Raw genomic sequence first — 26,299 nt, 5'->3', positions numbered from 1 at the left:
CCTAACGCTAACAGCCCTCCACTAAACCATATCCCTAAGCTCTACATCTAAGCTAATGTGTATTTCTATTTTTTTTTATGCCTTTTTTGCTATGTATAGCATGTGTTTTGTTGTTACAGAACGTTTCTATGAGGCAGAGTGACATTAATGACAAAAAACAGACTCATCAGATACTCTGGAGAGTTGCTGATAGTTTTTTTGTTGTTTTGATTTTAAGTATTATGGGCACATGGAAGAGTTGGCATTTCTGATTGTATACACATAGCACAGAGGTGAATGTCAGTACAACAGATCCACTTACTTAAAATTAAGTAAATATCAAGAATGTAAGACTTCCACCTCCCTGACTAGCCTTTACTATGACACAGCATTAATCTGAAGCACATTTGTATGGTTAGAGATTTTACTTTCCTTAAGCCATAAGCAGAGAAATGGTGTAAGAAAGGATCTTTAGACAAAATCTAAGTGACTGCGGTACACTCTAGCCATGTAGGAAGCAGCAAGGAGGAGAGTTGAACCACGGTCCCAAATTTTACCGCATCTCTTCCCAACCTCCCTTGTACAGTCCTTTTAATGCGAGTACACATTGCGTGAGTTGCATGATAAACGTTGTAAGAATAGTTAGCAATTAACTGAGAAAAATATTTGGATTTATATCCTGAAATTTAAAAAATAATAAAAGAGCCTGTGAGCCCTAAAATGGCTCAGCTTTATTTCCACAACCAGTCTCATTCTCCTTGACACTGCCACTTGATTGCCTTTTTAGTCCGTCCCCCCCCAAACACACACACACACAAAATAACAACAGGTTTACAGAGAAGCTATTAAGGCACAGTTGTGGAAAATATTACAGTGTCACTGAGGTAAACAGCTTCCCCAGCTTTGTTCTGCAAGTTTCTCTCTGGGAATATCAGTGGCTGGATGTCTGTCTGCGAGTCCTCCTTCAGAGGCACGTTCTCTCTTTAGAGAGAATGCTCTACCCTTTCAGTGTACTTTGACTCCTGTTCAACCAAAGATACAGCACGCTTGTGCACATTGTTCTTTGAAAATACATCCGGCATAATAAAATTCTCAGAATTACGTTCGAATGAGTAGCATATCTGCAGCCCTAGCACATCGGATGGCTCCTTGTTGCAGTTTTGGAGCTGAAGGCTCCCCCCAGCCTGCTCACTATCCAAATATACAGCTTGCATGCTGGATCTATCAATGAACTGTTTCATGTTCTGTCGCTATCAACTGGTCATCTAGAGTTCCTAGGGATAATTGTGGTTTTCTACTTAAGCATTAAAAATTGTACTACATATTTAACAGGCAGACTTACACACACAAACTAAGCAGAAACAAACCTGTAGATTTAATTTTTAACAGTCAATGCAAGATTCGCTTAGTGTTTACTGAAGTACATCTGGTAACTTGGTATATAGGCTAAAGCTGGCCTAGAATATCTTGTATTAATAAAATTATTATAAAGCATTCACAGCCCCACTCAGCATTAGGCTTGACATATCACAACTCTGATTCTACAGCAAATCAAAGGCAAACTGCATCTGTTTTCTCTCATCTTGCCCAAAAGGGTACTTTATTATGTATTTTTTTTAAGTGTCCTAGAAGTGATATGTATATGTTAATGGAACAGTATATAAAGTCACCTCAAAGACAATTGCTTTAAAATTGTAAACCCCTACAGATGGGATGTAGGGTGACAAGTTAATTTAAAATTAGATTCCTGGATATAGTGCGCACCTGATAATTGAGAGAAGTGGGAGGAGGGAGAAGAAGGTTACTGCTCTATATTTGAAAAGGTGAATCCCTCCTTCATTAGGAGAGAAGATGAAGGAAATCCAGAACCATACTGCACAGCAGATGTAACTGCTACCAATTACAAGGATTTCTGAACAGCTGCAGGGGTTGGGGATGGATGTATCCATGCTTGTGCTTTTTCACTACAGGTGAAATCCATCCAAGTTCAGGGAAGCTGTCGGGGTGTTGTGGTGAAAAGAAAGACTGCTGAATACAAGTCTCAAACAGCCCAACATATGCTCTTCTGCAGCCTTCTCCCTCTCTCATCACGGGAGAGCAGCAGAAATCCAGAGGCACTATCACCCCCATCTCCACCACAGCTCAGACCTGCCCACAAGGCACCCTGAAAACAGCCTCTGTGCTCCCCCATGGCACTGAGGCACCGCATCCAACCTGGTGCCCCTCCTTGGCATTGAGGCACACCAACCACCCTCTTGTGTGCCTTGTTGAATTTCACACCCATAGCCCATGCAGAAACCTCACCCTCTTCCTGATGTTCCACACCAGCAGTACGTACCAGCAAAGCTGAGGAGGAAAAGACAAGGCATGTGTGTGTTACCATTCCCACTTCTGCAAGGCCAGAGGGTTTGGTGATGTAACACAACATTGCTACAGGTTATTTCTCCCAACAGCAATTGTTATTTGTGAAATGCCAGCACTGTGTGCAACAAAGTATGACACTAAAGCAGAGCAAGAAATTTAGCTTTGTCCGCTCCTCGTTTGAGTGCCATATGTGGCTGACAGAACAGAGACAACGCGCAGAGAACATGGCCACTGTAGCTTCCTATTTTATTAATGGTTCTAATTGCTGACATTCAACATTCAATTATTCATTCACAGTTACATGTTCCTATTGTGCCATAAGCATTGTAGGGACTTTGAAGATAAGAGTTGATAAGAGCTGCACTTAGAAGTATCTTGCTTTAATTACTTAGGAGAATACTTGCGTATGAAATATCTAGAAACACACAAGGCAATGTGAGCATTAGGAAATAAGCCAAACCCTGTAGGTTTAAGAACCGTGTGTAAGTGCGCTCCTCTTCCTAGCTCTTGAGGCTCCAGCATTTTGCCTTGTAATTTAAAAGAGCCCCAAGTACAATTTCACAACTGTTGTTAGAACTGCAATTGCAGGTAAGCACATATATATATTCACATACAACTACCAAAAAAGTAAATACATAAGCTGGACAGTACTCTAGAAATGTCTCTAGAAATCTCTGCTGAACAAAATAAAACAATGGGCTATAGCTTAATTCTTTTTACATAAAATATGTAAAAATAGTCATAACGATGGCAAAACCCTATACAAGAAGCTTACAAAACAACTAGCAGCCGTGAATCAACACAAGTGAAATCAAACCAAAATTCTATCTTTGTGTTTTCCTTTTTACACTTCTACAAAAGAGTCAACCTAAAATTACAAGGATGTAAAAATGCTCCACTTTGGAAAAATCTAAAAAAGAGTGGCACGCCATAAAAGATCTATTATTAGCTTTGTCACTGTTCTATTTGTCTTCAATATCTTTCATAATAAAACCTAGAAGAATGAAGGGCAATATAATTATTTCTAAATCTCTACATAAACAAAATGGGACTGTCCCCATTTGTAGTTTAATATAGAATTACACACCAAATCAATATTAAATAATGACTGAAATTGTTTAGGGAGCTGGATGCATTTATGTTGACCTTACCTGCAACTTGATTGAGGATTTTCCATATACTGAATGCAAAATAGCTTACAGGACACAAAGCTGATTTTTATTATGTCAAAACAAACTCTTCTTTCTCCTCTAAGTTCATACAACTAATGCTATGGCAAGCCTCTAAGAGGCTTTTGTCTTCTTCTGCGTTACGAGGGGGTACTTTAAGTGATGCCAAATTCATTTTTTTAAAATACAGATCTTGAAACTACTGAAATGCTCTGGAAACAAGCACAGTCATTTACTCAAATTCCCTCCATGCTAACAATTGACTAGTTACAGTTTCTTCTGTTAGCAAAGCTCACAGCACATTTTTCTTGCATGTTAGCCAGAGGTTGTTTGGAATAACTTTTAGACATTTTCTGTTTGCTAAGTACTTTTTAGCCCCACAGTGTCTGAGAAGCCCCTCTGAAAATAATAATGAAAAAATAATACGCGCCATCGGCAACACTTCCTATTCTGCACTGTGGCTATGGAAGAAAGAGGAAACTGAAGAAAGAAGAAACTGCTGACATGTTCTCCACCTGGTGTCTAAATGGTTTTACCCACGAGGCAAAGTGGACTTCAGACTGCTCAGATTTAAAGGCTCTCAATTTTAAGTTTGATTTGTTAACTTCAGCACATGAAAATAAAAATCAAGAGTTAAGATACATAGTTTTCTTTTTATAACATTGAGCTGGCACTGGCAAACAAACCCTGTTTCACTGATTCTTTTGTGGGTGTGGTACTTTAAGTCTTCAGAAACAAAACCAGAATGAAGCATATGTGAAGCTTAGGACCCTTGAGGGAATTCTGTGGTTTGCTGTCCTGCAGTTGAGCTATGAGCGGTTACTGCTGTGGTCTAACACATCTACCCCATGAACTCCAACAAATGTTTACCTACGTGCCGCTCTACTGTGTTACTCAGCAATTCTACAACAGTGCTTGAATTCACCAACCCCCCCGGGAGCTGTTTGCAATATTTCATTGCATTCTGCAGAATGCGTGCTCATATACTTTTGATACCATCTCCCACAGCATTCTCCTCAAGAAACTGGCTGCTCTTGGCTTGGACTGGCGCACGCTTCGTTGGGTTAGAAACTGGCTGGATAGCCGGGCCCAAAGAGTCGTGGTGAATGGAGTCAAGTCCAGTTGGAGGCCAGTCACTAGTGGCGTCCCCCAGGGCTCGGTGCTGGGGCCGGTCCTCTTTAATATCTTCATCGATGATCTGGACGAGGGCATTGAGTGCACCCTCAGTAAGTTCGCAGATGACACCAAGTTAGGTGCGTGTGTCGATCTGCTTGAGGGTAGGAAGGCTCTGCAGGAGGATCTGGATAGGCTGCACCGATGGGCTGAGGTCAACTGCATGAAGTTCAACAAGGCCAAGTGCCGGGTCCTGCACCTGGGGCGCAACAACCCCAAGCAGAGCTACAGGCTGGGAGAGGAGTGGTTGGAGAGCTGCCAGGCAGAGAAGGACCTGGGAGTGATGGTGGATAGTCGGCTGAATATGAGCCAGCAGTGTGCTCAGGTGGCCAAGAAGGCCAACGGCATCCTGGCTTGTATCAGAAACAGTGTGACCAGCAGGGCTAGGGAGGTGATCGTCCCCCTGTACTCAGCTCTGGTGAGGCCGCACCTCGAGTACTGTGTTCAGTTTTGGGCCCCTCGCTACAAGAAGGACATCGAGGTGCTTGAGCGGGTGCAGAGAAGGGCGACGAAGCTGGTGAGGGGCCTGGAGAACAAGTCCTACGAGGAGCGGCTGAGGGAGCTGGGCTTGTTCAGCCTGGAGAAAAGGAGGCTCAGGTGTGACCTTATTGCTCTCTACAGATACCTTAAAGGAGGCTGTAGCGAGGTGGGGGTTGGTCTGTTCTCCCACGTGCCTGGTGACAGGACGAGGGGGAATGGGCTTAAGTTGCGCCAGGGGAGTTTTAGGTTGGATGTTAGGAAGAACTTCTTTACCGAAAGGGTTGTTAGACATTGGAACAGGCTGCCCAGGGAAGTGGTGGAGTCACCATCCCTGGAGGTCTTTAAAAGATGTTTAGATGTAGAGCTTAGGGATATGGTTTAGTGGGGACTGCTAGCGTTAGGTCAGAGGTTGGACTCGATGATCTTGAGGTCTCTTCCAACCTAGAAATTCTGTGATTCTGTGAAAGCACTGTACTGAGAAAGGGCTGAACAACCATTTACATAGCAGCAGTGAATTGCACATGGACAGTAAAAACAAGAGAGGAACCCATTTATTATGAAAAGCACATTATCTGTGAAGAGGTCAGGGACTAGTTCCATTAGCACTAGTCTAACAGTAACCTTGAACTAGCTTTTAATTACTTTCAATTTCTGCAGCCATTGCTCTTAAGACAGGCACAGCTGTTGAAATCCTGACATCCCAAACAAGAGCTCCCATTCGCGTCAAGATGATCAGAATTTTTGTCTGTTTTCTCAGTAGCAAAAAAAAAAAAAATTGCTGCTTTACTCTGAATATGGTTTCAGTAACAGTGGAATAGGGGAAACAGCAATAGCCACGCTGTTTGCTTGGTCCAACAACACACACACCCCTTTGATTTGCTCAACTTTTGCATTAGCACTCATCAGAAAATAACAGAGAAGCAACTTTTGTCCTTCTGCACATGCATTGAAAGCAACAAAAAAAAATCTCCACAAGCCTCAGCCTACCCAAATGGCCTCAAATAACTTCCTCCTTAATTTTTAGTGTTTTCTGTGAAGTTAGACATTTATCAAAAAACTATATATAGGAACAACATCTAAAGATACACGGGAAATACTCCCTTATCTTGGAGCCAGGGATCATTTATTTTACTGCAAAGGATATAAAATCAATGCCTGAAAAAGTACTGAAGAACTAGGATAATATTCTTAAATACATTAGTTCTGTATCTGATTAAGCTAGCAAAAAATAATAGGCAACAGGCACTGAGTGTCTTGGTATTGAACTACCACGCAACCTTTTCCTATAGCAATGCAAATTTTCAGTGTATAGACTATGAGTAAAATACTAGTTTAACATTAGTTTAAATTTGAAGTTATTGGCCACAATTGCCAGTTTCACGGCAGATGCAAAGTTCTGTTAAACAAAAGCTGGGTATATTTTTCACCACAATTATCTATTAAATACCACATGCAGGAAAATAAAGGCAAGACCAGCTAAAACTGTACTAAAATCAGCATAACAACTTTAAAATAAATTTCTTCATATCTTCAAAGCTTCAAGGAAATGGAAATATTAATTTGGAATGTTATAATTCACAGTAACCCCTGATCCACTGTTCTTCTGCTTATGACTTTGTTCTACCATAACTTTTGTTTCATATCAGCTTGCTGAACAATAAATAAAAGTTTCTGAAATCACTCAGTACAATTACAGTAAGCACACCAGCACTCCCCTATCTAAAAAACTGAGCAGTACAGATAATAAGAATAATCACTGTGATCAATACAGATCAATCTGGTGATCATCACACTAGAATACCCTTTGGCTGCTCAGTTTTTCTAGTTTTCTTTTAACCTTAATGGAATTGGGATGCAAAGAGGAAAGCTGAGAGCAAGAATTCCTCAAACAGTGTGACTCCTGCAACCAGAAATACCAGAAATGCAGAAGCACATCGTGGTACCAGCAGAGATCCTGGTTTCACTGTGCTAACTGCTCTGCTGACAGACAGAGGGACGCTTTTCTTTGAAGAATTTTTAAGGAGTAGAAAAATGGCTGAGAAAGTTATATGAGCAATCCAGAATCAGTCACTGAACAAGCAACCTGTGCCTATGTTGCAGATCAATGGTGTCACCCCTGAACCTGCCTGTTGATAGATTTACAGGGGAACTACAGGATAATAGCAAAATCACATCACTACAAGAACAGGGGACACATGCAGATGAGATACCTAACACCAAAATAAAGTTGCAAAAACAACAGCCAAAACACTGATGCTATCAAAAGCTCTGCAAGCCATACAATCTGCCACAAAAGCTACAAGATTTGGTGAAAAGCCCCCATTATGCCAACAGTCTGGCCAACCAAATGAAATAAATTGAAGTGAAACATGAGAGAGCGAGAGAGATGTAAAAACAACAACAACAAACTTTTAAAAATTTATTTGGGTTCTCTCTTAAAGCACATGAATGCAAATGGTAAAGCTGATTCCACTGATTTCAGCAGGCTGTATCACCAGCTCCTGAATAATACATCTTCTTTCTAGTTCACATCAGGGAAAAATTCAACTGATACAAGATGTTACAGTGCTTGTGAAGTGTCCTGGCTGGAACGTTGTCCAGGGATTAGAACAATTAAAGACTATTCAGGCTCCATCCCTTAAATCTAATTCTACTCCAGTAAAATAGTTGGATTTTTTTTCCCTTTTAACTGTGAGAAGAATTTGGCCTTAAATTACAATTGTCTGATAGCTATATTTACAGAACTAGCAATACCCTGAAAATACAGAACCTCCAAGAGAAAAGAGAGCTCATAAAAAAAACCTTATGGGATTATCAATTAAGATATTCTAGCTTCCAAACTTAAAATAAATGGAAAATATGTCATATGAACCTCTGTAGATATTCAATCATTTTATTTTTATTATATTGAGACCCATAATTGCACCTGGAAGGAAGGAAAAACTGGATCATTTCGTCCCCATTGGTCTAAAAGCACAAGTACCATCAAGAGACATACCTGACTCACTAGCAGAGTGAGCAGCAATGAGACCAGTATTAACAAGCTTCACATGAAAAAAATAATTAGGACAGTCAGAAAAAAAAAATCAGAGGATTTAATTGTTCACGTAGCTATGAAATAGAATCCACACCATTTAGAAAGTTCAATGAAACAATACTGAAGTAACGAGTTCTGCCTTTTACCAATCACACATACTGCTGTATAATCCACTCTATATGCTAAATATACCTATTTTTGGACTTCAACTTTGTCTCCATTTTGTGCCTGATATTTAAAACACAGGAATTGTTTTAGACAGCACAATACGGTTTCTATGTAACACACAAAACAAACTTTTATTGAATTATGTGTGCATGCATTTTACCAGATAAGTCCAACAAATCAGCCTTTATTTTTTCCTCACAATAGTATGTGATTTTCATAGAAATAATCATCTGGGTATAAACAGGAATGGCTCAACTGGAGTAACAGTGTCCCCTAAGGAAACAAAGGTGTTTACGCACTGGAGAAAAGTAACCTGCCATTTAAGAGAATTGAAGTATAAATAGCAGAGACTAAGGGTCTCTGTGCTTACGTATATGACAACTGAGAAAGAAAAAAAAAATGAAGAAATGCCAACACAGAAAAATGTTTACAGGAGGACATAATCAAGATTCAAGTTTAAACCTACCAGGAGCTTGCTCCCATCTTGTTCTCTATTTACAAGCATGATCAATTAAACCACAAAGCAGTTAATACAGAAGTACTTACATGACAAAGGCCTTGGTTTTCAGAAAACTGTTGCAAAGGAACGTTCATTGAACAGGCATTTTATGTATTGCTACACCTCTAGCGCCTGCACGAAGCAAAACAATACCTTTAATAAAGTAGAAGCCAGCAGCTTTCCTAATGTATCTCATAAAATCGGTGTGTGCAAAGCTCTATCAACTCTCCATTTCAATTTCCATATACATCAATATTTCTCGTTTACTGCTCATCTAAAAAGAGGAATAAACCAGTTGCCTATCTGTTGAAATAAGGTTTGCGGAAAAAAACTTGACTGAAAGAAAGAACATTTTAAACCAGAAAATACATAATTAAAACATATTTCATTCTAAAATGAGTAAACCCAAGCTGTTTTATTGTGTTTTGTGGTGTTGTTTTTTTTTTTTTTTCCCCATGTTTGCAACATATTTTCTGTCAAGTATGTTGCAAAGCACACATACCTGACAAAGCCAGACATCCAAGCAGACCAGACACCATGCAGCAAACATTTTGTTTACCAGAAACATTTATAATTCAATTTGGAGACATTTGCAAATGTTAGCTTTCAGACTGCCCTCTTAATGTGTTCTTTAACAACTCAGTAGATGCACAGTAACTGCAGGTATATTAGTATAATCAGTCTCGGGAGTAAATTATGCCATCTAGCCTTTTAGTAATGTTTTAGTTGCAAAATTCCAAAAAGAAAAGGCTATGTCAAGTAAAACAGACCACCTGGTTCAAAGGAAACCGGTCTGGTGGACATGTTACATAAGTGAGAAAATGCAATATCAAATCATCTCTAATTATATTCTGAACATTTGTTCTGATGTTTTGAAAAGTTCTGGATAGTTTAGCTATTAAGTCTTTAAAGTGAACTGCAGAAGTACTTCCTCAGTGGAAATAAAGGAAACTTTACTTGAAAGATAAAGCAAGAAAAAAAAATTCAGCTCACTTCAGAAATCTTGTTTGTTTTTTGACATCTTTTAATAGTTTTAAAACATCGTTATTTGAAATGACTTCAACACATTTTCTTTAGCAAAGAATCCAAGTTTTAGACTATATTGTCAAATTCCCAATAAAACAGAGATACTTCTTCCAAAAGGTAATAATACATGGTATCTTTTGCAAACCTGAGCTCATTAAAAACACTGACAACACAGTGAAAAAAGTGGAACAAAATGCTTCTAAAATTAATATTTTAGAAGAAAAAATCTCAAGATCCTCAAGTCACTAAGAGAAATCAGGTAAAAGCTTAAAAACAGGAGAGAAGAAAGATTATTTTTTTTAACCTTTCAGTAAAGTGTCATAATGTAATATTAAATTTTCTCAGAGTGGGAAAAATTAAGAGTACTACCAAGCTATTAAACCTTCCAGTGGATCATTTGTGGTATGAGTTATTAGCATAATTGGGGGCACGCTTTATTATGACCTCTGCAAAACTTTCATTTCCCAAATGTGATAGATACAAAGTGCTTTTGTAATACCAATAATGATTATTTCCTATGGGAAACTGCCAATTATAAGTTGGTGAAAAAGGCTATACTGGGTGTACATCGAGAAAGTGAACACACCTACCAACAGTCAGACTAATTAAAGCCATTCTTCAAATATTAATAAAGCTTTCCAATTCCATGAAATATAACCTGTACATTTCAGTTCAACCACATCCTTGTCAGGTCATTCATTCAACAATAATAAATATTTGACTACTGTTTAAATACAGCATTTATGCTGAACATTCACCTTTCCCTGGCAGTAAACCAAAACGTGTGGGAAGCTGTTTTAACATTTAACCACTTGACTCAATTTCATATTATTTATATCAAGTCACATCAAGCGCCAGCAAAAACACAGACACAGAGACAAGTCCCTTGTGTTCTGGAAACAAGCATTTGAAAAAAAAAAAATCATAGTGAAGATCATCTATAGGGATAAGCAATAAACTGCCAAAGAGTGTGTGTTTTATAACACTGACTCCAGTATATTCTGTTGAGGTCACAAGTACAAGAGGTAGCAGAGTCAATAGCATCATTTCCTGCTCTTCTGTCACCTGCTGTCTCATACCCTTAGCTGCCAAGGTTCACATGCTAATGTGTATCACCAAGAAAAGACAGAGGGCATAGCCTGACAAAATTCCTGAACATGCCAACTTGGCAGCCAAAAGACAAGACAACCACCTTCCCACCCACCCAGAGTGTCCAGCTCTACACGTGTACTTTAGGCATGCCAGAGTGGGAATTCTTTTCAGCAACTCCAGCCTGAGGCATCCTGGTTGCAAAGCTGCTGTTGCATCCATGAAACGATACCGCACAGAAATGGCAAAGTCTTCCAGAAAATGCAGTTTTAGGATATATAGTGCACACAGTCTCTTCATAAATAAGCCCTGGCATTTCAAAGCTCTCCCTGGATCCCACTGGATGTACAGACTGAGTTGGTAGGCTGCAGAATCATACCAGAGAATAGACGAGAGCAAATGAAGCTCCATTAAGGGATACTCAGGACAAAATCATGTGCTCCCACATTACTAAATAGGCTTCAGCTTTTACTGATTAGCCATTCTAGACAGTGTTGCTTTAATTACCATTACCTCATATTTAAAAGGCATTTGCTGTAATGTCTTTGCTTTAGCCATCATAATTTTTAGAAGTTCCTAGCATCTGATTCCCATTTATGCTCCTGCCAATTTGCAACACCTTTGCGAGATGAAATGGACATAAAAGCAAATGTAGAGATATCGTACTACACCTTTACCTCATCTCTGGAATAACAAAGAAAAGTAGAGTATTAGTGACAAATCTGATTTGAAACTTTGTGACATTAGAAAACACCCTCAATTGAGAAAAGAGGAAAGCTTTTACTTTTCTTAAAATATTCTCCTGGAAACTGCCTAAATTGTTTAAAAATTTTACAAGAGCAAACTCCCCAGTTCACCAATTGTTTATATGCACCATTTATAAAGAAAAAATTGTTCTGGAGAGTCTATGCAACAGACAGCTTAATTAGGGCATGGAGCAAAAGGCACGTTAAACCAACAGAATAAAAGATCATTTAAAAAGCACTTAAGGAAGGTTGTTCTAGGTTCTTCAGGATATCTTGCACGATGCATATCTACATCCTTAAAAACAGATGTGTTTACACAAAAGCAGGTCATAAAGACTCTCATAGAAACAAGACAGCTAGATTTCAGGCATAGAGACCCAGGTGATTTGTAGATGGGGTTAGATGTGCAAATGTTTTTCTATTTTTCCCCTACAAGTTATAACTATATTGTTCAGTCTGATAAAAGACACTTTGCTTAGTTCCAACATAGCCACAGGCAAATGCCATGCTGATGTTTGATATGACTCCTTCCTTCTCAGAGTTTGGACAGGCAGGACTGACTTTTGAAAGGAACCATGCGCACCAAACTCAAGCTTCATCAAAACTTCAGCAAACTCAAGTTCTGATCCACCTGGACCACAAGTTTTCCATCTTGTGTCTACCTTTCAGAGAGGGAGTTAAATGGCTTAGTGGACCACACATAAGAATCAATGTATGCAAGCCCACACTATTTGGTGAAAATTAAAAAGTCAATTAAAAAAAACTCATTTACTTCGTTTTCAAAGACAAAGATTCAGAAATAACTTGAACAAGCCATCAAAGTACCAACATGAGGCAGACATGCCTGACCATCTTGCTAGAAAGGACCTCCTGAATTCAAAGAGTCAGCTGCTCAACATAAACATAATTCAAACCAAGTACAATGGTATATATGTGTTTTAATAGCCAGGCTGCTTAGCTTTTCTCCTCCCAGAAAGTTTGTAAAGAATGAAACACACAGTAGCTTTCTAAAGGCTAAAATATAGCTAAGCTCAAGGTGAGATGTGATTCAAGAAGAATGTAACAGAATTAATTTTTGTCAGAATGAACTTACAAACTGGAGCTGGAGATACACATTTGACCACCTAGACCTGATTAAATGCAGTAAGCAGAACACTGCCTTTTTTGTATGAGAAGAGTGATCTGGTAACCAGGCCATTTATAAAAACACTCATTGCAAAACAAGTATAAACGGTTGAATTCCTCTAAATGAACAAAGGCCTGAGAAAAGGACATTCTAGAGTTTGAAAAGCAGTCTGTGTATCAGTACAGGAGTTACCTATAACCTCTACAGCAGCGCTGAAGATAGGCTCCCAACTGCTAATCCAGACTGCAAAAGATCTCAATGATCTTGTTTACAATCCAGATTTTGTCTGCTACAGATCAAACTGCAAAAAGTGCAGTTATTAAATCTATTTACTAGATTTACTTATTGCTTTTCACTGTAATGTTTAATACGATGACTTATTAATTCTGAAGAGAAGAAAGCTAAAAATATAAACAAGTGAAAGGGGGGATGTGTGCCATTAAGCAATAAACAACATTCCATATTTCTGTCTTTCCCCTTTGTTTTACAAAAAATAACTAGACAGTAGTCTCATCACTCCACATACTGTAACTTTCAAACCTTGGCAGAGCAACTCTTGCACATTGTGTTTCAGATCCAATAACTCAATGCATGCTTCAAAGATCTGGCAGCAGTTTTTTTAGGACTTACTTCCTACTTTTCTGGCTTATGCAACCTGTCGAGTTTAGAAAATTTACACTCAGTAGATTAAGATGATGTACACAGAGAAAGAGGAAATCATAATAACCACAATAATTATAAATGAAATTTTGAATGCAAATTTGATTGGCCACAGATATTTCCATTGCCTGCAAGGAATCATTCTGATGAAGAACAGCACACACGACCCTCTCAGATTCCAGCTTTCACAGGTCCTACAACCAAAAACATTTTGTTAAGGTAAACTGCTGCCAACAGGGCAGACTCTGTAGCTATCACACATGCAAACTCCCTGTTCTCTAATGCGACACATGTTTTAAGAGCAACAGAATTACAACAGGTAAGGTATGAAAACTAGAACAAAAGCAGGTTCTGGCAAAGCCACAGGGTGATGGGGAGTTTTGCCTTTGATTAGAATCTGTTTACTTAAACACTCAGCCAAGCATCTCTCCTCTAAACCAGACCGCAAATGTAATTACGGAAAATTTCACAGGGATGTTTTCTCTAGTTTCGTAGTTTAAAGAAGTTGAAGACACAGGGAGGGGAGGAAAAAAAAAAAAAGTCCTTTCCAAATGCAATGCATTTTCTGGCAGTAGTTGAGTAGTTTTCTTTTTGGCATCACCAGACTACAGTAAGACCTAAAGCTGAATGCACCATTTACATTCATGTGTATAAGAATACACATCAGTTTAAAAGAAAAATACATACTGGGCAAATAATCTTGGTGTATCTCTAGTAAGGCTTGGCAGGTAGTTTCAACAGGAAAATGGAATCAGAAATGAATAAAACATTTTATCCAAACTCATCTGTGCACATGACCTCTTGCTTCCTCCCCCACAACATATTTCCTACATCTGACAGTTTTATTATTACATTTCCTGCTTTTTCTACCACACTCCATTTATTTCGCAGTTTTCCCCCTACCTTCCAAACTGTTCTGCCTATTCTGTAGCCCTCCATTTCTTTCTCATACACTTGGCCCCAGCTGAGTTCAGTGGCAAAAATCCCACCAACCTGACTGCAAAGCGATTCCTTGGGAACATCACCCACCATCTCTGTCCTCTGCCACCACCGCCCTTCAGCTTTCACACTGAGTCATGTCATCCAATTTTAGGTTGAGAAACTGGAAAGGGAATAGTTTCCTCCACTCTTTTCTACTCTACCCCCTCCATTGCCAGGGGCATACTTCCACCAGTTCGATTGAACAGACTCCAGGAGACAATTCAAGTCACTATCAAGGAAAAAAGCAACCCAGGAAAAAAGAGGAAAAAAAAAAAAAAAAAGGAAAACACCAAAAGTCAGCACTTAGTGTCTTGGTGAGCTGAGCCTGCACAGAGCTTAACTGTTTGCAAAAATTCCCCTTTCTTCAGATTTCATTGAGGCCTAACAACATGAGCTGTCATTTTGTTTTCCTTTCAGACCGTTTTCTCACCCACTGCAGTTTATCCCACATTGCCCACCTTTTCATATAAAACCAGGTCTTTCCATATTTTAACGAAACAGTGCCCTAGTGTTGGGCACTAATGAAATACAAATTTTGAATAAAATAGCAGCATAGCTTAGTTCCTTATATAACATTCCACTACCTGTGTGCTTTTCCCCTTTTCTGGCGAGTGCACGAGAAAAATTTAAGGGAAAAGCTTTACTAGGCAGCCAAAGGAAGAAATATCCAAACAAAAGAAAGCAAACATTCCCAGCCTAAAACAAGCGCTAATTCAGTTTACTTGTCACACACCCTTGTATACATACACCACTTCCAACAAAGTCATGTATGCAGGAACACTTCAGGGGAAGCAGCTTTTATTTCCTAGGTGTCCGATCTTTCCCAGTAAATTATGGGTACAGAGACAGACTGGATCAGACCCAAGGCCTGTCTACTGCAGTACTGTCTTGGATGCCAGCACCAGATGCTTTAGATGAACGCATGAGAATCTCGCAGTAGGCAGTTATTGGATAATCTGCCCCCCCACATAAGACTCATGCTGATCACTGCTAGTCTGAGGTTGTCTTATGCAATGAGAAATAAGTTAATTATCCCTTCCAAATTTTTATTATTATAAATAATGATTATATGGCTATCAAAAAGAACAAAATATTCATCAGCCAAGAATTATTTCCTTCTTTTATTTTTTTTCCTGCATTAGAACGCCTGAAGATTCAGCCACGGTTTAAGACAGACCAACCATGGAAATGATGGAATTGATGAAAGCACTCATCTTAGAAATTTACAATTTTGAGGCAGTTCTCTGGTAAACTTCAAGTCCTCTCCAGAAATCCACCAGTCCCTCATTCTTTCCCCACTAACCTCCACTCTGCCACCACAAATGAAAACAGACTTATTTCAGGATTTTATTTAGCAAATCTACTTTTTGGCCAGATTGGTTCCATGATTCACTAGTCACTTACACAGGCTTTTGATGTAAATGAGCATCCTGGGATGGAAATCAGAGGCTGGGAGTGAGATTGGGGACTGCTTTCTTTAGCAGCAATGGACATGAACCTACAGGGAACCTGACAACCACAGCCATGACTACCACCATAAGTGATCTATATACTTTTGTTATCACTTGCTTTTTAGTCCCCAGAGCTCTCTCCCTTCTCTCTGAGCCACCAGCCTCCCTCAATCTGAGACTCTCACTAGTCCCTACTTCCTGCTCCATCCACACTCACCTTTCCCAAAGAGGTCTACCTGCCACTAGATTTTGCTGTAATTATCTGAACAGTCTTTCACAGTAAAGTGTGAAGAATACGTGATTTCCAAACAGCAGGGAATGTTTAGAAAACAATGCTTCATCTGGATGCAGTAAGCTTCTTTTATTTTTTCTTTTTTCCCTTCTGTTTTACATTGTTGACTCCAAGTTTTGATGACAAGATATTTTAAGCATTTCCGACTTAGAAGTGTGCTAAAAATAAGAGAATTTTTTTAAGGAAAACATTGTCTAACTTAAGGGAAACTTGGTATATACACCACCTAAGTAAGCTATGCATGTTGCTTACAAACAGCAGATAACTTTTCAGACCTAAAAACTCGATTTCTGGAAGCCAGAGATAACATGCATAAACAATCTGACAGGCTGTAGGATTCAATGGATCTGATTAAAAGAACAGAATTACAAGTCATGGGCAAAACAGATGCTACAGAGCAAAATTCATCTCAAGTGGAAAATAACTATGCAAAATATATTAATTGCTGTGCTTGTCAGGGACAATAAAAAGATATTCAGTGGAGACAGAGTCTAAAGCTAAGGTTAAAAACCTCTGTATTTTGAGAATAGCAGACGGAACAAATTGCACTGGTCTCTTACAAGAACAGAACTTCTCTTCTTTGTCCTTCCCTATGAAGTGTCACTTCCATTTTGGGAGTGGTTACCATGCCCTATATAATGATCAGAAGGCAAATACTTCAGGACTAAAATTCATCCTCAATTATGTGAGTGCATATATAGTTATGCTGTGCGGGTGGTAAGTCATACACTGGCATAAGGAAAACAAACACAGAGTATTACTGGGTTCATAGCAAAAAAGATCACATATAAGTTCATCAGGTTTTGGACTTTTCAAGTAAAGAAGTAAACAGTGCAACACTGGAAGTTACAGTATGTAATTTGTACCAGTACGTGGGTGTGAGCAGCACCACATTAACAGTGTTTGCATTTGCACTTGCAGTACTTTCACAGTTACAGGACGATGCCTGTGGGTATGTGTCAGTATTTTGGAGGCTCCAGAGAGTGAACTAGTCACCTAAGTCTACCAAGCACTCCAACTGTTAAAGTAAAAACAGTTGCAGATTCAGCTATAAAGATCAGAGTAGTTACTCTGTTAAGCTTCAGTACTCTTAAGAACCTAGGTTTTTAAAAGAGCCAGTAAATTGCTACTATTTTGTAATCACAACAGGGTGGAAAAACTTGAGCAACTGGATTACTGAGTGATCTGTTAATGATCTTGAATACAAGAGAAAGTTGCATCATTTCTCTCCTACTCTTGCAACCTTCGTGTTCAGCTTCTTCATCCTTTCTCCCACCCTGCCAGGATGGATGAGGGCAAACAGGCCCCCTGATGAACTGGTTCCAATCTGTCATATGCAGCAGGATGGACAAACATTATTTACATGTCCTGGAGGGACACAGTTATGCACATCACTGTTCAAATCTGTTTCATTACCTACACCACAAGAACTGCTACCCTGAAGGAGTCTGCTGGTACCCTTAATTTTGTAATTACCTTGAGGGTAGTATTAAGATTTTAAAAAGTACTTTTTGTTTGAATAGTAAATACAAACTGCACAAATGTGTGTGTGGCTAATATGTTAGCTCCAAATATGCCCACCTTTGTGATTCTAGCCAATAGTCCATTAGGTGTTCAAACTCTGTCTTGAGGATCCAGCTATACAATAACATCTTTAAACCACATTAATGGGCAATGTTTATGGCCAATGTTTTAGTAGTGAGAACCCTTACTTTCTTTTACAGTTAGACTTATCTTCGGTAATGGCTCTAATGTGTCCCTCTCCCTTCCTCCACTTCCACTCAGTCAGCAGGGTATTCCAACTGCTTCATAGGTGAGTGGGAAGGTACCAGTTTCAGAAAAATATTAGTGTGTCTTGAGCATAGTCAGATTCAACTACTGTCTGCCTACAGGGTAAACAGTCAGCTAGTGACTGTTCCAGTGGGCTGCTACCTTCTAAACAGAGCACTGGCAGAATGCTCATTTCCGCAAGTCCAGGCTATCAGGGAGTGAGGCCTTTCCTTGTGAATTCCATGTAAATATACAGGTAGGTTGGTTTTTTAATCATACCATACACAATCACATAATTAGGATTAACAGAGGCAGGATTAACATAACTGGCTCTTACTGGAGACAACATACAGAGATCATTAAGAATCACTTTGGAGTGAATGTTCTTAACTCGACATCTGAGAGAGCGTTACAAAATTACCCACATGAGAGCACTGGCAATTTCATCAAAAATACCAAGACCCAATAATCTGGCTGTGCCCTTCACTCCAGAAGGAAACTCTACACTTCTAATCTGTAAAAATGCCATAGGGATCTTATTCCACCTCCATAAAAATCAACTAAAATGCGGTAATGAATAAAAATCATGTAATGATCAGAACATTGTTTTAATTACCACTCTGGTCAGAAATGCCCACTGAACATTATGCCTGGCTTCAACGCTACAGACTTTGATCAGGAGTTTAGTACTCCTCCTTTCAAGGGTGTCAGAGACTACAATCAATAAAGCAATTTTTATTTGGGTAATAGCTCAGTCTCTCTGCAAATAGGAAAGTGGCAAAAGTTCGCATAGCTGCTGACAGCATTAAAAGAGGTGATTATTATACATAGAGATGTGCTATGATTCAGGCAACATCTCTTATTTGCACCCTCCTGTCCTCCCAGCACTCTGTAAGCAGAATGAACCTGTAAGGACCCACTGGCTGACCTCAGCTCCTGAAGGGATACTGTTCAAAATCACACATTGTAATAAAAGACAATACTGCACAACAGTCTCACTTACCTTTAATAATCTGATATGTTAGCGTGCTTGCTATCAAAAAAAAATTCTCCCAGGCATCCTCAAGGTAACTAGTATTAACTGCAGTACACTGCTAGCAGACCTTGTAACTGACTGTATAAATTGCAACTGCCCAGGGCTATTTTGTTTTTGTTTTTGTTTTCTTGTTACTGAGCCAAATTTTCTTCATATTTACTTCATGTAAGTTGAGAAGTTGTGGAATTAACTTTTCCTTTGTTCCAAAAGGTTTTATTAACTTTAAAGATGTGCAAAGCCTACAGCATATCCCCATGTAAACTATGTTTAAATGGCTAAAATTGCATCTAAGTAGAAAGTGAAAAGGAACAATCAACTTTCTTCACACCTAACTCCACCATTAATGACTCCTACCACTGCTACATAGAGTTTTATTTTGAAGGCATGCAAGTTGCTCAAATGCAGAAGCTAATGTACACTCAAGGTACACTGATTCATCCCCTCCTTCTTTACCAATTCTAACAAATGAGCCAGTTACCCCAGCAGTTCTATCACTAGTATGATTTCCATTCTGAATCTCCAGTAAGTTCTACTACTTACACCTGGGTAAGAATTTAGTTAGCACTACCCATATTCTTAGAGCAACAGTCTGAAAAAACATTTACAGTAGTTTCTACTTTCGAAGAAAGCTATTTCTGGCCAATGTAGGTTTTATTTATTTATTTATTATTATTTTAGCAAACAGAATTTTTGCCCATAAGAGAAATACTTTACATCATTTACAAATAAACAGACCAATTGTGATAAAACACCATGTCACTGTGCAACAAATTTCCCAAATTCTTGTGGTGTACATTGTGGGAGAAAAACAACAACTTAAAAAAAAATCTTGGGATGTTTTAGTGACTAATACCAAGGCTATATGTACATAAAACACTGCCTACTGCCATTGTGTTATTACTTCTAAAATTCTAGAAGACTAGGGCACCCATACACCCTTTGGTATCAATTACTTTTCTGCACTGAAATTTTCCCGAGACATCCCTGTACGGCAAATCTGTCTGGAATTGGAATCCTCATCTCAGACTCCAGATGACCCTGAGATTCCTGATGTGAATTTAGATACATTTTTATATAAGCAACAACAAATAGTAAATACATTATCCCATAATGGTCATTTACAACAATTTCAGTTGAAGGAAGAGTGAATGTTCTAAACTGTATGTGCATGGGTAGAACTCTGCTCCTATATACTGAGGTGATAGGCAAAGAACTTATTTAAACTAAACTGGATGGATTGGCCCACAGGGCAAGGCTGAGGTCTCACCCAGAATTGGTGAGAAACTAGCATTTGCTTCAACAGCCCTTTTGGCCTGCTTAAGATCTGGGTACTGAACCAAGTGGAATTTTGTGTTGATTTGGTGCTTTCAGAGGAGAGCAGCTTCCAGTCAGCAGCACCCAAAAGGGTAAGAATCCTTGATGCCAAATGGCATATGTAAAACTACAGTCAGACTAGAAGTACTTAAAAGTGTGAAATCAAGGTGGTGTGCAAGTGACCTGAGTGCTTTTTGTGTGGATGTTATGTTTTCTGCAAATCTGAGGTAAGAAGAAATAGCTGGAAATACTTTGAAACTAGAGCGCTTTCATTGCCTTTGCAGCTGTTTTATGAATGGATCCACATAAGCTCGGGAGTTAGGTTGGGCCTTAGCAGGAAAGAAAGGTTAGTTCATTCCTTAACCCCTTCTCCACAGAACGTTAGGCCACTACAAAAAGATGAGGTCAACAAGTACCTATAAAGCCCTCAAGTTGCCAGTGGTACCAAGCCATCCTTACATATCTTTCTTAGTCTCAAGGTACCTGGTTTTCAGAAGAGCTCAGCATACTCTGAAGTTGCAGACTTGTGACCTAAATTCCTGATGAAGTCTCTCCCCTCATGAACCTAAACTATTGTTCTTTCAGAACACATTCCTCATTCTACTAAGACTTCCAGCACAGCATTAAAACACTAAGCAATATTTTAAAACTTGAAGTAAATTATCTAGTAAAAAAAAAAAGACCAGATTAAAAGGTTAATAGAAAAAACACTTACTTTTTGAAAATCAGAAATTACTCCGTAGAAATTCCCATTGTAGAAGATGACGTCCTTCCCCTAAAAACAAACAAACAAAAAACTTAATTGTACAAACGAATATCCAGTTAATAAAATGCAGTGAGCTATGTCAAGGCATTTTTAACCCCCAGAAATAATTTCTCATAATGGATCAGAATACATCCATTATTGGACATGAGGATAACATCCACACAACAAGCAAAGCAGCATATTTACAGAAAGAGGAATGAAGGGGACAGAAGCGTTCAGAACTGAAGTCAAATCCAAATTTAGTTTAGAAACTTATGCATTAGAAGAGGCTTTGAAAGGAAAAACAAACAAACAAACAAGTGTTCAGTTTTCAAAATAATAAAAAATAAACTTAAATAGATCCTTCAAATGAATGTCCATCAAGAATGCCTACGCTTTAGGACTGAAGTTCTATTTTTTGCTCTGTCATTAAGCTTCATGTTTTTTTCTTCCCTTGAAGGTAAAATAAATTGAAACATAGAATCGAGTACATCCACTATGCACACACTCAGGATTAAATCTGACCTGGTACCTTTAAGATTTTTAAGAAGTGTAGGAGAAAAAAATATATGCGCATGTGTGTACACATATGCATGTGTATATACACACAGATACCCCAGCAAGATTATAGAAACAGAGGTTCTGGGAACCCAAACTCTCAGCCAAAGATATGCCAGAGCATGCTGAAGGTCTAGCATTTTGCCCTGAAAACTCACGGTGCATAAAATGCCCTAAGTATCATACCAGAGTCACTAAGAACCACAGCGGTCACAATTACAGCAATGAGAGCAGTTAAAGAAAATCATTTCCTGTTTTGGTGAAGTCTCCAGCAGTTGCCCAAAAATTCTACTAAAACAGAACTTTTTCCAGAACATAAATAGCTACTCAGGGGATGATGGCTAGGTATTTCATTCTTATTAAATATTGACAGTGCGCTCTTCTAATAAAAGAGCACACAGTGCTTTTGTTTTTTTATGCCCCAAACTCTTATTTTGCTAGTGCACTTCCAGAATGGCCTGAATAGCATCTAATTACATGAGAAGGTATCGCTGCATCTCCACCACCTAATAACTACACACAAAAGTGTCCTTATACTTATTTCTAGGGTCAACCGAAATCAGTTTAGTGCTAAAATAAACTCACAGCTCAAAACATGTTATTGTTGGAAAAACAACAACGTTACAAAAATATTTTAAGGCATGTAAACTGTATTAGTAGTCTGCAATGCCAGATACATATTCAGTATTTGTTTTCTTGCAGATTGTGGTCAAATTTTAACACAGTTACATCAGCATAAAATATAGCACAGCTCCACTGAAATCAGTAGCATCATGCCACACCTAATGCACATAACAGAAGCAGAATCTGTTTCTCAACTGTTTTCAATCATTTACAGCTTTCAGGGTAAAACTGCCACTGGGCTCTGAAATTTCTCATGTTCCACATACACAGATGAACACAATCTCAAAATTAAAAGAGAAGATGATTTCTTTCATTAATTACATAAATATCAAAATCATTGCCTTCTAACCAGTTATTTCTTCAAGATCTTGTTTGTGTTCAAAATCTCCAGAGGCCTTTTAGTAAGACGGTAAGTTCTTTGACGGAAACACTTAGAGCCAGAGTCAGGTCTCAGTTACACAGGCAGAAATGCAGAGCAACCCTTAATTCACAGTAACTCAAATACTGACAGGGAAACAGCCTGCAGCTGCAGCCTCAGGTTTATCCTTTGTTCCACAGCTGGTTGTAAAGGCCAAAAAGACATACCTAATAATTCCTAATATTTTCATTCCTTTCCTGTCCCAAGAAAAATAAATGAAGGAACCAAAGAAGAGGTAAATAAGCTGGTCTTAAATACCTTGATACCTTTTTTTTTTTTTTTCCACCAGAGAATCATTGATTCTATGTTCCTAAATTCCTGAACACTTAACCAGACAGGTATCACAGATTTCAATTGCAACTAAAAACCTAAACAGTTGTTGAGGCATCAAGTGCTGAAGCATTCATTAATCATCACTGGCTACACAATAGATAATACTAATCCTTCTTCTACTTGACACATTACAGGTAGAGATTTTCACCCTGGGGTTTACAGACCCCTGAAGACTCAGACTGCTGCTGAAGATCCATGATGATTAGAAAAGCAAGACAGACAGCATACTTTCCGTTCTGAAACCCAGCATCCCTGAATCTACTTAAATGTCCTAAACTTAGCAATTTAATTATTCTGTCCAGCACAAATTATAATCTAGTAGTAAACAGAATACCTCTCACTAACTAGCCACCCAATTCTTTGCATTTAATAGTGCTATCTAAACTCTGGCGTCTCACTTTCTTTCTTAATTAAGAGCATCCTTATGCATTATGTGCTTGCCAGTCGATCCAGGCCTTACAAGCAAGGTAAACTTCTTTTTATAACTTTGGTCCTTTCACAACAGGAAAGGAAACTGGACATTCAGTTGTCACTGGGAACATGCATATGCATTTCTGCATGAGCCAGAGTATTGCCAAGACTAGAAAACCTCATAATGTGCAAGCAACTCCAGCAGCATTTATTCATTGCTGAACTCAAGAAATGGATCAGTATTAAAAATAAGCTTTCAACTTGAATCAAGGGCAGCTCCTATTTTGTACTGCAGAGATTTGCTACTCTCACCAGCCCACTTGTATATATGAAGTATGAGCTGAAAGGGAATCATTGAAAGTGAACTGATCTGTTTTTGAAAAAAAATAAGAAAACATGGCCATTAAACTTAATAGTTTTGTACGATACAGTTGAGAGAGACTGTGCAAGTGAGCTGTCTTGCTCGGATGCACATGTCCAGTGATATCAACTCTTCCTGGTATGGTAGTACCCATTTATAAATTAGCCCTAAAACCTACTAGGTACGCTGCAGTATTCACCAGAAAGTTCTGGCCCTATCAGAATGCGAAGCAACATAAAAATGGTCTTCAAAATCCATCCGAAAAGCAGTTATGTTAGAGCTGAGCCATTGGGACCATACATCTTCACTTCCATATAATGGATAGCAAATGGAGTTTTTATTTCTCCTACTGAAATGTCACTAACACCAAGAGACAAAGCTTTTACCTAGTTCGGAGCTACTGTTCAGAAAGGCAAGGCTTGTTTCTTGACTAGTCATCCGAACCATGCTATCACCTTAACCAGGCAGCAGAGCTTTACCAAGTTGTCTGTCTCTCCCCACTGTATGACTTCAGGTTTTTCTTTATAGATTACCAGGGGATTAGGTCTTCAAAATCCCCAGCTAAATCATGATGATCCATCACCACAACAGACAGCTTTCATTGAGACCCTGGGTTTGTCAATGGATCCCAAAGCTTTACTTTTTTGAACAAGAAAACTTTTTTTTTTTTTTTTAAACAAAAAAAACAAAAACAAAAACAAAAAAACCTTTGATCTCTGAAAAGATCAAAGAATGACCTGACAGGAACACATTCCTAGAAGTCTCCAGTGGTTTCCCACCTAAGAACACTTGGCAGAGGATGAAGAGCACTCACTTGAGTTGCCCACTGGGAGAATAAAACCTTAGAACTCGAATACGGACTTTCTGCCTGATTCTAATTAAAAGTGGAGTAATACTACCTGATTTAGAAAAGACCATTAAAATCTTAATTTAACCACAACGATTTTGGTTTTACTCTAAAACAGTCATTACCTACCAAACTTTCACTCATTTTGTGCCAAAAAGGACCATCAGCCATGGTGTTGTGTTAGTTGTTTTAAGACACATATTTCTTTTAAATCCCACAGACCTAAATCCCCTGTGCAATAACATGGCAATTTCTAAAACAGTTCTTTCTTCCCTTGCAATTTTTTTTCAAGATCTGCAAGTAATAACAACAACAACAAGCTGCAAATCACACTTGCTTTAATGCTAACTCCTTGATAAGACAATGCCAGCTGGTACACACTTGTGGGCAGGAAACCCCCCACACCAAAGGAACCAAAGGATGTCAGCCCCCTGCCTCCGACAGCACGCAGCGAGGCTGTGTGCTGCCAGGTCCTGCCTTCAATGGTGCAAACTGTTCTAGCTAGGGCTAATGCTGTCAAGTTGTTCATCCTCGCCTGAAGCCTCGGAGAAACCTCAGCTCCTTCCTGGAGTGGAGCCGTGCCAGGGACATCAGGCTGTTGCTGGTGACACACACTACACACAATTCAGTAGCTTCCTGCTCAAAGCATTACATAAGTGGAGCCTCTGGCATATCTTTCTGGAACATTTCACGTACTAATCCACAAGATCAGTAGCCTTTTCAGTCACCAGATAACTGCATCTTTTCTTCACCGATACTGACCCGGATGGTACTGACTGTAGGCCTAAGGCTGTCTGTTCCCAAGGAAATAAAAAACAGACAGTTATGACCTACAGACACAGAGAAAAGCAGCAGCTAAACAAATGTCAGTAACTTCAGAGCCAGTGAACAAATATATTTAATCCATTTCTGCTAAAAGAATGCCACACTCAAAAAATCACATCTGGATTAATTAAGAACAGTTGCATTTAGCTTCACGGAATTAAGCCAGAAATTTATTAAACAAAGGAAACACACAACCTGCTGCTAGTGCCACGTGATACACTACTTACCAGTCATACATCTGACCCCAGCCACACTCTCACAAGTCAAGAAAGTTCTCAACTCAGGACCTGCATGCATACAGCTATGTTGAAAGCTTAGTTCTTCAACTACTTCTTGGTGTTTGCTGAGCAGAATTCAGTATCTTGAATTCCTGAAATAAGCGAACTATTTTCCAGAGAGATGCCAAAAAAAATTGGAGGCCAGAAATTATTCTTTATGAAAAGTATATTGATGAATAATAGTTAAGTACACTCTCAATAATTATTTATGTAAATAAATCTTTCTGGCTTGTTCATACAGTGAATGAGTTATATTTATCTGATAAAACTACATCACTTGAGCCAGGCAATAAACAGCAGTGTGTTTATGCAATACAAAATAGATACCGCAAACTCTTATCAGTATGCAAACGTAACAGGCCTACAAAACAATCTGTAACTTGAGTGCTGACATTTCAGGGTATCCTAAAGTTCCTGCAGGTACTTTTGCTTATGTCTTAAGAGAATATTTTGTTTTTCCTCAGAAAAACAAACACTATCTTCAGTCATCTACAGTAATTCTCTGGAACCAAAATTATCCTGCTGCAGTGTTGAGAGGT

At 38.8% G+C, this 26,299-nt stretch overlaps 1 protein-coding gene across 6 annotated transcripts in view; it reads right to left on the bottom strand.

Annotated features, from left to right (window-relative positions):
- The window catches only part of PLCB4 (phospholipase C beta 4), a 233,445-nt gene that overhangs the window by 163,150 nt on the left and 43,996 nt on the right, over positions 1–26,299 (bottom strand). For all 6 annotated transcript variants that reach the window (XM_084513193.1, XM_084513192.1, XM_084513194.1 and 3 more), the window contains exon 2: positions 21,076–21,135. The gene's annotated coding sequence lies outside the window, so the exon portion shown is untranslated. The remainder of the gene's footprint in view (positions 1–21,075; positions 21,136–26,299) is intronic.

Source organism: Aythya ferina, assembly GCF_964211825.1.
Source record: "Aythya ferina genome assembly, chromosome: 3".
NCBI lineage: Eukaryota > Metazoa > Chordata > Aves > Anseriformes > Anatidae > Aythya > Aythya ferina.
The sequence above is the reverse complement of the archived record's forward strand: the minus strand, read 5'-3'. Positions and strand labels throughout refer to the sequence as shown.